This window comes from Sinohyriopsis cumingii, chromosome 9 (assembly GCF_028554795.1).
Source record: "Sinohyriopsis cumingii isolate HCF-2022 chromosome 9, ASM2855479v2, whole genome shotgun sequence".
In the NCBI taxonomy this organism is placed as follows: Eukaryota; Metazoa; Mollusca; class Bivalvia; order Unionida; family Unionidae; genus Sinohyriopsis; species Sinohyriopsis cumingii.
The window spans coordinates 64,434,825-64,451,216 of NC_142969.1; positions in this window are offsets into that span (position 1 = coordinate 64,434,825).

The following is a 16,392-nucleotide window of genomic DNA, read 5'->3' on the forward strand; positions in this document are numbered from 1 at the left end:
ATGATACATAGAAACAAAACGCATTTCGTTTCATGATTATGTCTCTTGATAGTTGGTCTATTTCTCATAAGGAACAAAGATATGCCATTGATATGACATTAGTGTCATATTGTGTTATTCTCAAAAAACAACCTGCTTTCCTTGCATGGTCTTGTCACATACGTCAGTTCTTATCCATGTACATGTAATACTGGCGTAAAACACGACAAGAACTCCATAACAAGACTGATAATGAATCAGGTTCAATTTGCGACTGTGCTTTGGAAACTGCTGTTGGTTAACCCTGCAAAGGAGCGATACTAATTTCTTCAAGGCACAAGACACTGTAATTGACATAAACCGTACGTAAACGAACGTAAACACAATTATATTAGTTTATATAATATTAGCCATATTTGTTATTGCGTCTTGGTTGCATCTATAAAACTCAAAAAGACTTCATTTTCAGACAGATGTTGGCGTAATTTTGATACATGATTATACTGTATTCATCACTGCATATTTGTCCCTGAGTGTTACGAGCATATGAAAAAGATGATTCACCAACCCGCTTTAAATATGGTATTAGAATATTTGTTCAAAAATTAGAACAATTCAAGAACGCAACATAATGAGTTATTCGTCAACCAAATAATTGATTTGTCATTTAGTGCAATTGTGAGACACCTTGATACATATTGTTCTGTTTTTATCTCGTTTATTATAACTGAATTTAAAATGTAAAACATACATGGTGTACAGTTCAATGTTGAAGTAGTCTCGACAACACTGTAACAAGGTCTAATTCTTCTAAATTTGTGTCACATTCTAAAGAGCTGCTGCTATAGTGCAAATATTTATCAGTTGTATTCTCAATTTTACTAAACAAATTCGATTCCTCTGTAATTTTAATGGAGAAATATTAAGTCTCTCAACTTAAATTTGGTCCTTAGCAATGTAATTCCATAGGGTATGGGATTTTAGATGACTTATATTGTGGAATGGCTCTTAGTAATTAAACTTGGGGTAAAGTTTTGTCCAAACCTGGGGCATTTCTAACTATGCCTTGAATCATGAGCATGGCTTTATGAAACTTTCTTAGTTTGCTTCCACCGCTCCGGTGGTCTAGGTTAAAGCGTCCTCCTCGATCCCCGGCCGGGTCATACCAAAGACTTACAAAAATGGTACTAACAACTTCCTCGCTTGGCGCTTAGCATTACGAGGTTAGTGTTAGGACTGGTCGGCCTGGTCTCAGGATAATGTGACTGTAGCGATATGACTGAAAAATTGTTAAAGCTACGTTAAAAATCCCAAACATACACACACACACACACACAGAGTTTGCTTCCATTGTTAAAAATGTGAATACAAAATATCAGCGTCTCTTTTGTCCAAAATATTGATGGTCAACCTCAATCAACGATTATTTTCACGGCCTAGGCCTAGATACCGAGAAATGCACATATTCTTCAAATCGCTTCTTACCGTACCCTCTCGTTATCTCCAGCGACAAAAACGGCCATTTTCACCAGTATGACTGCATTTGTTAAAATTATAAACGTTACGTTTTTTATATAAAAATTAACATATTTAACAGCAAATAATTTTATTAGTGGACTTTTATTTAATATTTAGAGCTGTAAAAGTAGTTCCAGGCTGTGTGTGAGATATGGACATTTTAAGTGTGCGATACGGATTCACAGACTGAATATCTGCATCGAAATCCAGATCGGCCAAGTAAGATTCAATGAGTATGTACTAAAATATGACTGCACTCTTAAACCATTTACAATAAATAAAAAAAATCTCATTACAGCAGTTATAATAAAGACTTCACACTCTTCGTTCAGATAGGAGCTAGGTGACTGACTTCACTTTAAAACTGTTCCCATAAAGTGTACTGGTTTGATCTTTGAGTAACATTAAAGAAAAGAACACCATTTATGATAGTGAAATTGACTATATAAATGTCTTACTGTATAATTTCTCAATAAAAGTTCATCGATATTTAGCTGTAATCCAAGATTAATCCATAATCCGCACAACAATTGAATTACAATTGCAATAGCCTGATATTTTACAGAGTTCTTAAATCAAACCAACCACTTGTCTTTTCATTGCCAATCAAGCCACTGACATCGCTGTATTAAGAAGGCATTACTAAAAATTACGGAATAAAACTCTGATGACATGCTGTCCAGAGTCAGCCTCATCAGACTATTTTAATGTGTATGTATGGTTTGAAAATGCAACTGACGTAAAATTTTATTGGCAATAAAATTCTGTTTTTTATGATTTTTACATTTAGCGGATTTCTTAATGGTCAGTTTAGTAGGAACCTGTCATTGTCAATTACTTTATTAGTCATGTTTAACAACTTTCATATCTCCATTTGATATCTATTATTTTTTTTTTTTTTTTTTTCACGTATTCTATGTATCTGTCAATCTGTTGTTATTTAACCACATCCAAGTTAATTAATTACTTATGGGTAGTTTGAAGCTGTTCTTATATGTGAGTTGAGAGAAAACAAGCAGAACACGTACATACAATGAAATTGAAATTGACCTATTTAGTTCGTTTGATTTATATTTAGTCTTGATAAGATGCACTCAACATGCAATACACCGATAAGTAGTATGTTTTGCCAGTTTAAGGTGCGCATTTCATATCTATTCAAGTTCCATCGTCTGCACGAAGAACTTGATCAAATTCAAATAAAATTTTCCCACCGTATACAGCTAACAAATAGTCCGAGACATATATTGCATTTAATGCTTGTATATATTTTTTATTTTTTTTAAAAAGTTTATTTATTTATGATTTTAATTTTTTTGGATTTGAATCAAGGATCTGAAAAATAACAAAATCAGAAGTATATGCAGACAGACATTCGAACGCATGCATTTATTTTATTTGAAAAATTAGTATGTTATGGTAAACATATAGGATTGTACAGATGAAGCATTTCAGTAGACGAACATATCAAAGAAACATGTAGCTATATATTTGATAACATTCATACATACATGCTTACATACATACATACATATATACATACATACACACATAATTACAGACATACATGCATACATACTTACATACATACATGCACGCATACATACATACATACATACATACATACATACATACATACATACATACATACATACATACGTACGTACATACATGCATGCATGCATGTCATACATACATACATACATACATACATACATGGGGCCCCGAGTGGCCGAGTGGTCTAAAGCGCTCTTCGTCACGGATCACTGCCATCTCACCTCTGTCTCTGTCTGCGTGGGTTCGAGTCTCGGGCTCGGCCAATGTGGATATGTGAGAAAGCTTGCCGGTAGCTTCTCGTGGGTCGGTGGTTCTTTCCGGGGTTTTCCCGGGTTCTTTCTCCACCATTAAATCTGGCCGCCATGTATAGCTTATCTTGTGCTGAAAAATGGCGTTAAACCCTATAACAAAAACAACAACATACATACATACATACATACATGCATACATATATAATTTTCATTTAACCACATCCAAGTTAATTAACTACTTATAGGTAGTTTGACGCTGTTCTTATATGTGAGTTGAGAGAAAACAAGCAGAAAACGTACATACAATGAAATTGAATTTGACCTACATACATACATAGATAAATACATACATACATAGATACATACATACATACATACATACATACATACATACATACATACATACATACATACATAATTGTGTGTGTATGTGTGTGTTCACATAAACTTTGAGTGTATGTGTATGCACATACACACGGCAAGTAGCTATCTATCTACGAGGGGTATTTAGAAACACTGTACAGTAAAGTATTTGTTACTAAGCGATTTTTTTCTCTCAGTATATTCCAACCGTATCGATTCAGTACATCCTATGAGTGTAAATTCAGTATATTCCAAGTGTATTAATTCAGTATATTCCACGTTTATATATTCAGTACATTCCAAATGCATCTATTCAGTATAATCCATTTAAATCGTTACAATTGAATGTAAAGAAATCCAATTCCTATATTTTCTTCTCTTAATCTATTTTGCGTATATATCTCGTTTGCAATTAGTTCTCTCACTCATGTGTTTCGATATTGACTTCTCTTTGCGTTTCTTGATATATATATATATATATATATATATATATATATATATATATATATATATATATATATATATATATATATATATATATATATATATATATATATGTATATGCATATATGTGTATATATATGTATATGTATTCATATGTGTATATGTGTGTATATGTGTATGTATATGTGTGTATGTATTGATATGTATGTGCATATATGTATGTATGTATATATATATATATATATATATATATATATATATATATATATATATATATATATATATATATATATATATATATATATAATGTACTGTAAGTCCATTAATGTCAAGATATGTTCCTATCTTTTCTGTAGAACTACCGCCCAGTTTCTAATCTCCCATTCATATAAAAAAAAATCTTAGAAAAGGTTGTTCTATCCCAGGTTGTATCTCATCTAGATTCAAACAGTCTTTTTAGCAATGTACAATCTGCATATCACCCTTGCCACAGTACTGAAACTACTCTTCTAAAAGTAGTTAATGACATTCTCTCTGCGTTGGATAGCGAAAAGATTACAGTCCTCACCCTCCTTGATTTGTCTGCAGCATTTGATACAATAGACCATGATATATTACTTCACTGTCTCCAGCATGTATTTGGCATTCATGATACAGCGTTACTGTGGTTCAAGTCCTACTTGGTCAACAGGACACAAATTGTATCTGCAAATGGAATACACTTCAGCCCAGTTGATATATGTTGTGGTGTTCCATATTGGGTCTATTCTTGGACCTGTTCTCTTCATTCTGTACACTCAGCCGCTCTCAAGTCTCATAGATCATCATCCAGTTCCTCACCAATTGTACGCTGATGACACCCAAATATACAAATCTAGCCAGCCAACTGAAGTTGATGCTACCATCCAAGGTGTAGAGAGGTGCATTTCTGATGTGAAATCATTGATGACATGGGACAAGCTGCAGATGAATGATGATAAAACTGAGGCCATTCTGATCACAACACAAAGACTTTTTCATTCACATCCTTTACCTCAAACAATAAATATCAGCAACACCAACATTTAATCCACACAATCAGTACGGAACCTAGGTGTTAATCTGGACAGTAGCCTCACATTGCACCAACATGTCATGAACATATGCAAGGCTGCATATCTTCAGCTGAGACGCATCAGCTCAATTCGCAAATATCTTTCAGTTGATGCCACTAAAACACTTGTGTGTTCATTAGTACTTTCAAGACTGGACTATTGTAACTCAGTTATGTCTGGTTCATCTCAATATATACTCCAGAAACTTCAAAAAATTCAAAACACAGCTACTCGGATCATACTTAGAGTACCACGATCAGAGTACACCTCCCCGCTGCTCTGTACCCTACACTGGCTATCCATTCGATCCTGAATCAAACACAAAATGTGTTCTCTGTGCTACCTTTCACTGTCGGACTCTAGTCCAACCTACCTATCCGATCTCACCCATGTGTACACACCAGCAAGATACTTACGCTCCTCTTCTGACAATCGTATACTCATTATTCCCACTATGAAAACAAAGTCATATAAACAGCGTTCTTTTGCATACCAAGGCCCAGCGTCACATTGAATAGGGCTCTCAAAACTCACGTATTTCGACTGCAAGAACAAACTTAAAGACCTAATAATGTTTCCTACCTGAAATATTCTCAGCATGTTTTTTTTTATTTTTTAATGTTTTTCTAATTTCATGATGTTTGTTTTTGTAATAATATTATTATATGTTTTTTTTATCTTATAGGTGTTGTCTAATGTTGTAAAGCGTTTAGAGCTTCTAAAGATTAGGCGCTATACAAAGTCCTCATTATTATTAATATTATTATTATTAACCAACGTGGGTATGTGAGAAAGCCTGCCAGTAGCTTCTCATGGGTCGGTGGTTCTTTCCGGGGTTTTCCCGGGTTCTTCCTCCACCATTAATACTGGCCGCCATATATAGCCTATCGTGTGCTGAAAAATGGCGTTAAACCCCACAACAACAGCAACAACAATTATTATTAACGAAAAATTAACTGAATGAAATTTCTTCTGAAGAGGAAATAAAGAAAGTCAGTCATACATACATACATACATACATACATACATACACACATACATACATACATATTTGTGTTTGTATGTGTGTGTTCACATAAACTTTGAGTGTATGTATGTGCACATGCACACGGCAAGTAGCTATCTATCTATATATCAAGAAAAAAATCGCTTGGTAACAAATACTTTCCTGTACAGAGTTTCTAAATACCCCTCGTATTTAGAAAAAACTTTACAGGAAAGTATTTGTTACCAAGCGATTTTTTGTCCAGTATATTCCAACCGTATGGATTCAGTACATCCCATGTGTGTAAATTCAGTACATTCCAAGTGTATTTATTCAGTATATTCCAAGTGTATATGTTCAGTACATTCCAAGTGTATCTATTCAGTATATTCCAAGTGTATCAATTCAGTATATTCCTGGTGTACCTATTGCGTAAATTTAGTACATTCCATGTGTATCCATTCAGTATATTCCAAGTGTATCTATTCATTATATTCCAAGTGTATCTATTCAGTACATTCCATATATGTTCATTCAGGATAATCCGTGTGTACCTGTTCAGTATATTCCAACTGTATATATTCAGTACATTCCATGTGTGTAAATCCAGTATATTCCAAGTGTATTTTTAGTATGTTCCAAGTGTATATATTCAGTGTATTCCAAATGTATCTCTTTAGTACATTCCATGAGTTTAAATTCTGTATATTCCAAGTGCATCTATTCAGTATATTCCAAGTGTATCAATTCAGTATGTACCAAGTGTATCAATTCAGTATAGTCCAAGTGTATGCATTCAAAGTATTACAAGTGTATCCATTCAGCATATTCCAGGTGTATCAATTCAAAGCATTCCAAGTGTACACATTCAGTATATTCTAAGTGTATGAATTCAAAATATTCCAAGAGTATTCACTCAAAGTATTACAAGTGTATCAATTCAGTATATTCCATGTGTATCACTCAAAAGTATTCAAAATGTATCCATTCAGTATATTCTAAGGATATTAATTCAGAATGTTCCAAGTGTATATATTCACAGTATTCCAGTTGGATCATTTCAGTATATACCATGTGTATCCATTCAAAGCATTCCAAGTTTATCCATTCAGTATATTCCAAGTATATAAATTCAGTATATTCCAAGTTAATCCATTCAAAGTATTCCAAGTGTATAAAATCAGTATATCCCAAGTACACCCATTCAAAGCAATCCACGTGTATCCATTCAAAGTATTCTAAGCGTGTCAATTCAAAGTATTCAGAGTGTATCAATTCAGTCTATTTCAAGAGTATCCATTCAAAGTACTCTCTGTCAATCCATGCAAAGTATTCCATGTGTATCCATTTAAAGTATTCCAAGTGTATCAATTCGAAATACTTCAGATATATCCATTCAAAGTATTCCATGTGTATCCGTTCAAAGTATTCCAAGTGTATAAATTTAGGATACTCCAAGTGTATCAATTCTGTATATTCCATGTGTATCAATGCAAAGTAATCCGAGTATAACCATTAAAAGCACTCCAAGTGTATCCATTCATAGTACTTCAGTTATATCAATTCAAAGTACTCAAAGTGTATCCATTTAAAGTACTCCAAGTGTATCCTTCCACTCCGTTGGTGTATGTGGCTAGAGCATCCGCTAAGGATGCGAAAGATCGCGGGTTCGAACCCCGGCCGAGTGATACCAAAGACTTATAAAAATGGTACAGCACCTGCCTTGCATGATGTCTAGCATTATGAGGCTAGGGTTAGGACTGTTTGGCCTCGTATCAGGACAATATGACTGGGTGGGGCATGATGCTGCATGTCTGCTGCATGATATCAGTGTAAGGCATCACTTTAAACTGCCAAACTACAAACGTCGTAGCGATATGACGAAAATTGTTAAAGATACGTTAAAAATCTACATCACACCCACCAATACACATACACACACACACACACAAAGCACTCCAAGTGTATCCATTCAAAGTACTTCATTTGTATCCATTCAAAGTACTTCATTTGTATCCATTCAAAGTACTTCATTTGTACCCATTCAAAGTACTCCAATTTTATCCATTTAAATTACTCCAAAAGGTGTATCCATTTAAATTACTCCAAGTGTATCAATTCAAAGTACTCGTCGTGTATCCATTCAAAGTACTCCAAGCATATCCATTCAAAGTACATGAAGTGTTAACATTAAAAGCTCTTAATTTGTATCCATTCAAAGTACTTGAAGTGTATCTATTAAACGTACTTCATTTGCATACATTCAAAATAATGCCAATGAATCTATTTAAAGTACTGAATTTGTATGCATTTAAAGTACATCATTTGTATTCATTCAAAGGACAACAAGTGTATCCATTCAAAGTACTCCAAGTGTACCCATAAAAGTACTTCATTTGTATCCATTTTGAAGTATTCCAAGTGTATCCATTCAAAATAGTTCTAGTGTATCCATTCAAAATAATGCAAGTGTATCTATTCAAAAGTACTGCATTTGTGTGCATTTAAAGCACTTCATTTCTATGCATTTAAAGTGCTTCATTTTGTATTCATTCAAAGTACTCCAAGTGTATCCATTCAAACTACTTCATTTGTATCCATTAAAGGTACTCCAAGTGTATCCATTCAACTTATTTTTAGTGTATCCATTCAAAATAATGTAAGAGTATCTATTCAAAGTATTGCATTTGTATGCATTTTAAGTACTTCATTTTGTATTCATTCAAAGTACTCCAAGTGTATCCATTAAAGGTACTTCATTTATATCCATTAAACGTACTACAAGAGTATCCATTCAAAGTAATCCAAGTTTATCAATTCAACGTACTTCATCTGTGTCCATTCAAGTACTTCATTTTTATCCACTCAAAGTACTCCAAGTGTATCAATTCAAAGTACTTCCTTTGTACACATTCAAAGCATTCCAAATGTATCCATTCAAAGTACTCCAAGTGTATCCATTCAAAGTACTTCGTTGTATCCGTTCAGAGTACTCCAAGCATATCCATTCAATGTACTTCAAGTGTACCCAGTAAAAGTATTTCATTTGTTTCTACTGAAAGTACTCCAACTCTATCCATTCAAAATACTTCATTTGTAACCATTCAAAGTACCTCATTTGTATTCATTCAAAGTACTTCAAGTGTATCCATTAAAGGTATTTCCTTTATATCCATTAAAAAAATGCAAGTGTATCCATAAAATGTACTTCATTTGTATCGATTTAAAGTACTCCAAGTGTATTAATTTAAAGTATTCCAAGTGTATCCATTCAAATTATTTCTAGTATATCCATTCAAAATAATGCATTTGTATGCATTTAAAGTACTTCATTTGTATTCATTCAAAATACGCCAAGTGTGTCCATTCAAAGGAATTCAAGTGTATCAATTCAAAGTCCTAATTGTGCATCCATTCAAAGTACTCCAACTATATCCATCCAATGTACTCCAAGTGTACCCATTAAAAGTACTTCCTTTGTATCCATTCAAAGTATTCCAAGTTCATCCATTCAAAGTACTCCAAGTGTATCTATTCAAATTACTCAACGTGTATCCATTCATAGTACTTTATTTGTATCCACTCAGAGTACTCCAAGTATATCCATTTAAAGTACTTCAGGTGTACCCATCAAAAGTACTTCATTTGTTTCCATTAAAAGTACTCCAAGTGTATCCATTCAAAATATTGCAAGTGTATCCATTCAAAACAAAGGATTTATATCCATCCAAAGTACCTCATTTGTATCCATTCAAAGTACTTCAAGTGAATCCATTCAGAGTACTCCAAGTCTATCCATTCAAAGTACTTCATTTGTATCTATTCAAAGTACTTCATTTGTGTCCATACAAAGTGCTCCAAGTATATCCATTCAAAGTATTTCACGCACACCCATTGAAAGTACTTCATTCGTTTCCATTAAAAGTACTCCAAGTGTGTGCATTAAACTTGTTTCAAATGTATCTGTTCAAAATACTGCATTTGTATCCATTCATGATACCTCATTTGTATCCATTCAAAGGTCTACAAATGAATCCATTCAAAATACTCGAAGTGTATCCATTCAAAGTACTCCAAGTGTATCCATTCAAAGTACTCCCCATGCACCTCTACATACTTATTCTGATTAGCAGTTTTAAATGCTATTTTATATTCACTTTATTTATCTCGTTCATACACTGAAAAACTGCATTTCGAAACCGCATGGCGTTTTTCAAATCGTCTGACCATAGGGGATTCAGCCAAAAATCACTTGGAACTTAAGCAGGGATGCATAGATTATATATCAACATTTAGATTCTGTGCTCCATCAGGAGGTCTGTCACGACGGTGGATTTATGCGCCAGTGATCTGTCATTCAGTAAATGGATACCTCTGGTATTTGTGGGGGAACGATTGCTTATGAAGTGTTCTCCCAGATCTTGGCAACACTTTGGGGCACACAATGTCCAGTGACGTTAGTAGAGTCGGAACAAGAACCTTGACAACCCTGTCTTTTGCATCGGAAAAATCAGTATAAAACTCTCTTGACGCTCAAGCGATGTGAAACGGTTTGTGTTATCTGCTCATTTAGTGTGACACAGTCTGTATTATTTACTCTTGAATCGCGTTCCATAAAGAAAATCCGTGTTTCATAACATGTGACAATCTTAAGCATAGGTCGCTGGTCACTTTTTCGTATGCAAGTAGCTATTTGGCAATTTCAACTCGACCCTGTGTTTGTCCAGCCGTCGCTAAATGTACAAATATTCCGGAGCTTTAAATGGTTCTGGTGAAATCAGCACTGATCATAGAAATATCATCCACTGAATAACGAACATTTTCATCAATTTCAGACCCAACAACAGTCACGTTTGCTCACCGATCGTATACAACGATCTTCCTGAATATAGGCCACCTTCCATGGATTTGCGACCAACTTTGAAACATTGAAACCACCTCAGAACTGGTTGATACGACAGTAAATTACCAAAGTTGAACTTGACCCCTAATTTCTCCTGGATTTTACAATATGCTCTTTGTTCAGAAGCATAAATTTTTGTCTTTCCAGTCAATTTTAAATTATATTGCAGACCGTTATTGTTTCTTTCTATTAGTGTTGAATTGATTGACAGATTTAGATGAAAAAGTATGTATGTATGTATGTATGTATGTATGTATGTATGTATGCATGTATGTATGAATGTATGACAAGAGTATTGATTCCACCGATGACAGCATCTACTTTTTTTAAATTTCCGTATTCCTTGTAAAATTTCCTTTTTCAGATATGTAACTCCACGAGATATTTTTAAGAATCAAGGAACCAATTAACATGTCTACATAATTAAAGAAATTATTCTGTCCTTGTCCAGCATACACTCTGCACTATTACTGATATATCTGCTGATAACACTTGTGCAGAACATCAAAGAAAAGATATTGAGTGACAAACAAAATCACACGACAATACGAAGAGACCCCATGATTTCCCGTCTTAATGGAGAGAAACCGTTAATTATTCAGCCCACTTCGCACCTTTTGTGATAACTCAACCTGGCCTAATAACCCATTGCTTTACAAATCACAGTGTAACATGCAAAGGATAGACTATGCCAGTGACAAGACAGTAAATATAATTGTCGGGGTTGTTAAAACCCGGAGCGAAGATCTGGTATATTTGATTTATTATATCCGTTTGACAATAACACGGCTTAATTATCACATACTCATATCTAGTAAATCGTCATGATTTAGTATAATCCCTTTACAAAAACACGTGTGAAATATTTGCTCAGAAAGTAAAGAATACAGCGGCATTTGTAACTGAATACGTTTAAAATGCGTTCCTCTCTTTCAAATTTATCGAACTTAGAAATCTTCCTACATATTAAATTGTAATCAGTCTTTAGATTTGATCATATCTGTAGACTTTGATCACTAAAGACATTGCCTCGAACATTTTCCAGCAGTTTATGACTTCTGTTTTCTGGTAATCTCATAAATGCTTGTATCACACATGTTAGATATGTCTTATTTTCCTTACCTTTTCATTTGTGTCAACCTCAGTTTTCGTATATATGTTTCCGCCAGAGTAGTTCTCTGTCCTTTTTATTATTATACTGTATTGATATATTATTGCTATTCCCATATATATATATATATATATATATATATATATATATATATATATATATATATATATATATATATATATATATATATATATATATATATATAGTGTTATGTATATTTGATTTAATTATATCTGATTTAATAAAAATTTATTTAAATTTAATTGTTTGTCAGTGTTACATTTTTTATGTTTCATTACATGATATTGTAATGTAAATTTATTCACTTGATATGATACTATTTTTTCAGAAAATAGTTTGACCTTGACTGTTCGTTTTATAAACACCAGGAGATGATCTAAATCCTGACCACGTAAATAAGTTATATTTTTATTTTAAAATGATTGGTTGTTGTCGAGGTCATGATGGGACTATGTGTTTAAGATGGAAACAATTTTTTATAATTTTTATTTCTTAGAGTAAAATGATTGGTTTTCGTCCTAGCCACGCTGGGTGGACGTAATCTTTAACAGGTACCTAATTTCGACGAGTTTCCAGAACATGATCACGTGACCCTCTGTTTACGTTTTAGAAGACGATGTACCCTTTGTTTTGGAGAATTATTCTCAGTTGCAGCTGGGCTTTATCTTACATAAAAGTTGTATGTTGCGCTGTTTGGAGTTATTTCAAATTACTTGGATTTGAGTTATTTAAACTTACTTGGATTTAAAAACGATTAATTCTCTTTGCCTGGAAAAATACATGTAAAAAAAAACTTATTCAGCTTTCCAAAACCGGAGTGATAGTTCTTGTTTCTACATGGAACTGTAGACTTCAACACTAATTATTTCAGCATACGTCATTGTCTTCCATCTTGGATTCTTCGTCGGGACTCGAACATGAAATCATTAGAACATTTCGTTATTAGGACTTCAAAAATTGTATTTTTGGATTATTCTTGGATTATTTTTGGATTTAATTATATAAACCCGTAAGTTCATATTTTTTTTCATTTTGACAGAGTTTTTCCAGGGAAATAAATTATTGTATCTTGTCAAAGCTTGTTGTTTATACTTTTCTTTCGTTACTGTTTATTCGATGTATTCGAGCCTAAACACGTGACATAAGAAATGTGGGGTTAGAATATTTCAGAGAACTATTTTATTTTTTTAAAATTTGAATTCCTCAAATTTTTAAAATCTTAGTGAAATCGGCAAGCTTTTTCTAAAATATCATCAACATTAGAAACTTATTTTGAATTTTACTCAAGATTGGTTGGAAATTTTAAAATGGAAGTACAGCTAAACAAGTTGCAATTAGAGATAAGACAGGTCAAGTTTCAGATCGAAAAGATACAAATGGAAAGAGAGATGGAAGTAAGACGAATGCAGTTTCAGAAAGAGATGGAATTAAGACGCATGGAGTTGCAAAAGAGAGTGAGGAGAGAGAAAGACAAATGCAGTTACAAAAGGAAGAAAGAGAGAAAGACAGAAAAGACAAACGCAGTTACAAAAATACAAATACAGTTCACCAGAAAGAGATGGAAGTAATGCAAATGCAAAGAGAGAAGAATGAAGGGAATTTCAAATTCGGTGAAAAGAATTAGAGCTGGCAAAGGAAAAACAATTCCATACTTTTGATCTTTTAAGAAGAATTTAGTTAGTAAAGTACCTCTTTTTCTGGAAGAAGTAGACCGATGTTTATTTCGTTTTGAAAGAATTATTGAGAGTTTTAAGTGGCAAGAGAGTACTGGACTCTATTATTGCAATGTGTACTCACTTCTAGAGCTCGTGAGTATTTACCTTTCACTGTCACTAGAGCAGAGTTGCTAAGGACTATATCTTAATGGGTTATGAGTTAGTCCCTGAGGCTTATCGGCAAAAATTCAGAAACCATAAAAAAGAAGCAGACCAGACCTATGATGAAGTTACATGGGAAAAAGCACGACAATTTGAGAGATGGTGCTATTCTAGAAAGGTTAATACAGATTACGAAAGTCTCAGACAACTCATATTGGCTGAAGAGTTTAAGAACTGTGAATATAGTGACATTAGGGTTTATCTTGACGAGTATAAGATCGAAGCCTTGGAAAATGCTGCTCGTGTCGCTGACAATGTTTTATCTCATAAAGTTTCTTTTGTAAAACAAAATTTATGCTCAACAGTCTTCTGGCAGAAAAGTATTTCAGCCTAATACAAGCCTTTCTAAAACTCAGACTGGCACAACTTCTAAAAATCAAACTTCAGGAATGCTTGATTCAAGATCACTGTCTCTTCCTACGTGTACCTACTGCAAGAAAAAAGGACACGTTATTTCTGATTGCTACCAATTGGAAATTAGGCATCAGAATCAAGACAGTACTATTCCAAATGCTCTTATGTCGAAGAGGTCTAGGCCACGGTCATGTATTGAAAGCAATACATGTATTGGGTCTAATAAACCCCAGTCTGATTTGATTATGGAAAATAATGAACCATTCATATCGAAGGGTTCTATATCACTCTTGGGTGATTCGGCCAATCCTATCATTATTAAAATTTTAAGGGATACAAGAGCTTCTGAGAGTCTTTTATTGTCAGGTACTTTGCCTGTTTCTGAGACGTTTTCTTCTAATGATAGTATTCTTATTCAGGGAGTAGAATGCGGCTTTGTTAATGTTCCTTTCCAATGTGTAAATCTGCCATCAAACTTAGTCTCAGGCCCGTGACAGTCGGCACAGTGTCTATTTTACCCGTTGAAAGCATTCTTTCATTACTAGGCGACGACCTAGCTGGAGAATAGGTTGTGGTTAATCTACTTGTAACTGACAAACCTTGTTTGGATCAGAAAGTAAATCTAATTGAAAAAGAAGTCCCTGATTTATTTCCAGCTTGTGCAGTTACCAGAGCTATGGCAAAGAAAGCTCTTGAGAAAGATGTTGATAAGGAAAATATTCCTTTAGCTTACACGTTTATTGGTCAGATTCTTGATGCGGTCACTTTCACTCCTTGTTTGGATCAATCAGAAGGTATTGATTATAGTGATCCTCTTCTAACGACTCATTCTAATCAGGGTGATAAACAAAAATCACTTGTCGTTGGACAGGAAAAAGATCGTGAGATCTCCTGTTTGCTTCAACTGAAGCTACTGAAGGTCCTGTATGTTACTTCATTCAAAATGGAATTCTTATAAGAAAATGGAGACCTTACAGACTTAGTCTAGCCCATGAAACTCCATTGACTGGTCATTTAGGAATCAATAAAACTTATCACAAGATCTTAATTCACTTCTATTGGCCAAGAATCAAACGTGATGTTGGTAAATACTGTAGATCTTATCACACCTGACAAATGGTAGGAAAACCAAATCAGAAAATTCCCAAGGCTCATCTACAACCTATTCCTGCCTTTGACGAACCATTTAGTAAAATTATGGTAGATTGTGTTAGTATCTTACCTAAGACCAACTCAGGTAACAAATGCCATTATGTGTGCGTCAACAAGGTTTCCAGAGGCAATTCCCCTGAGGAATATAAAATTTAAAACAATAGTAAAAGCTTTGATACTTTTTTTTTAATACTCAAGTTAGCCTTCCCATGCCCGTACAGTCTGATCAAAGCTCACATTTCATGTCTGGAATGTTTCAGAAAGTTATGTATGAATTAGGCTTTCAACAATTCAAATATTCTGCCTATCACCCCGAGAGCCAAGGGGCATTATAAATATTCCTTCAGATGTTGAAAAATGTTATTCGATCATATGGTTTTGATACGGGTAAAGATTGGGATGTAGGAATTCATTTACCATTGTTTGCTGTAAAGGAATCAGTTCAAGAATCTTAAGGTTTCAGTCCTTTTGAACTTGTTTTAGGACACACTGTGCGTGGACCATTGAAATTATTGAAAGATAAACTTCTTTGTAATGAAGATTCCGAAATTAATCTTCTTGATTATGTTTCTAATTTTAAATATAAGTCGTTAAAGGCTTGTGAGGTCGCAAGAGCAAATCGGCACTCTACACAGTCCAAAATGAAGTAAGATATGATAAAAACTCGAAGGAAACGAGCGTTCAGGCTGGTGATAGAGTCCTGGCTCTCTTGCCAATACCACAAAATTCTCTTCAGGCCAAGTATTATGGTCCCTACACAGTTGACAGGAAAATAAATATTTA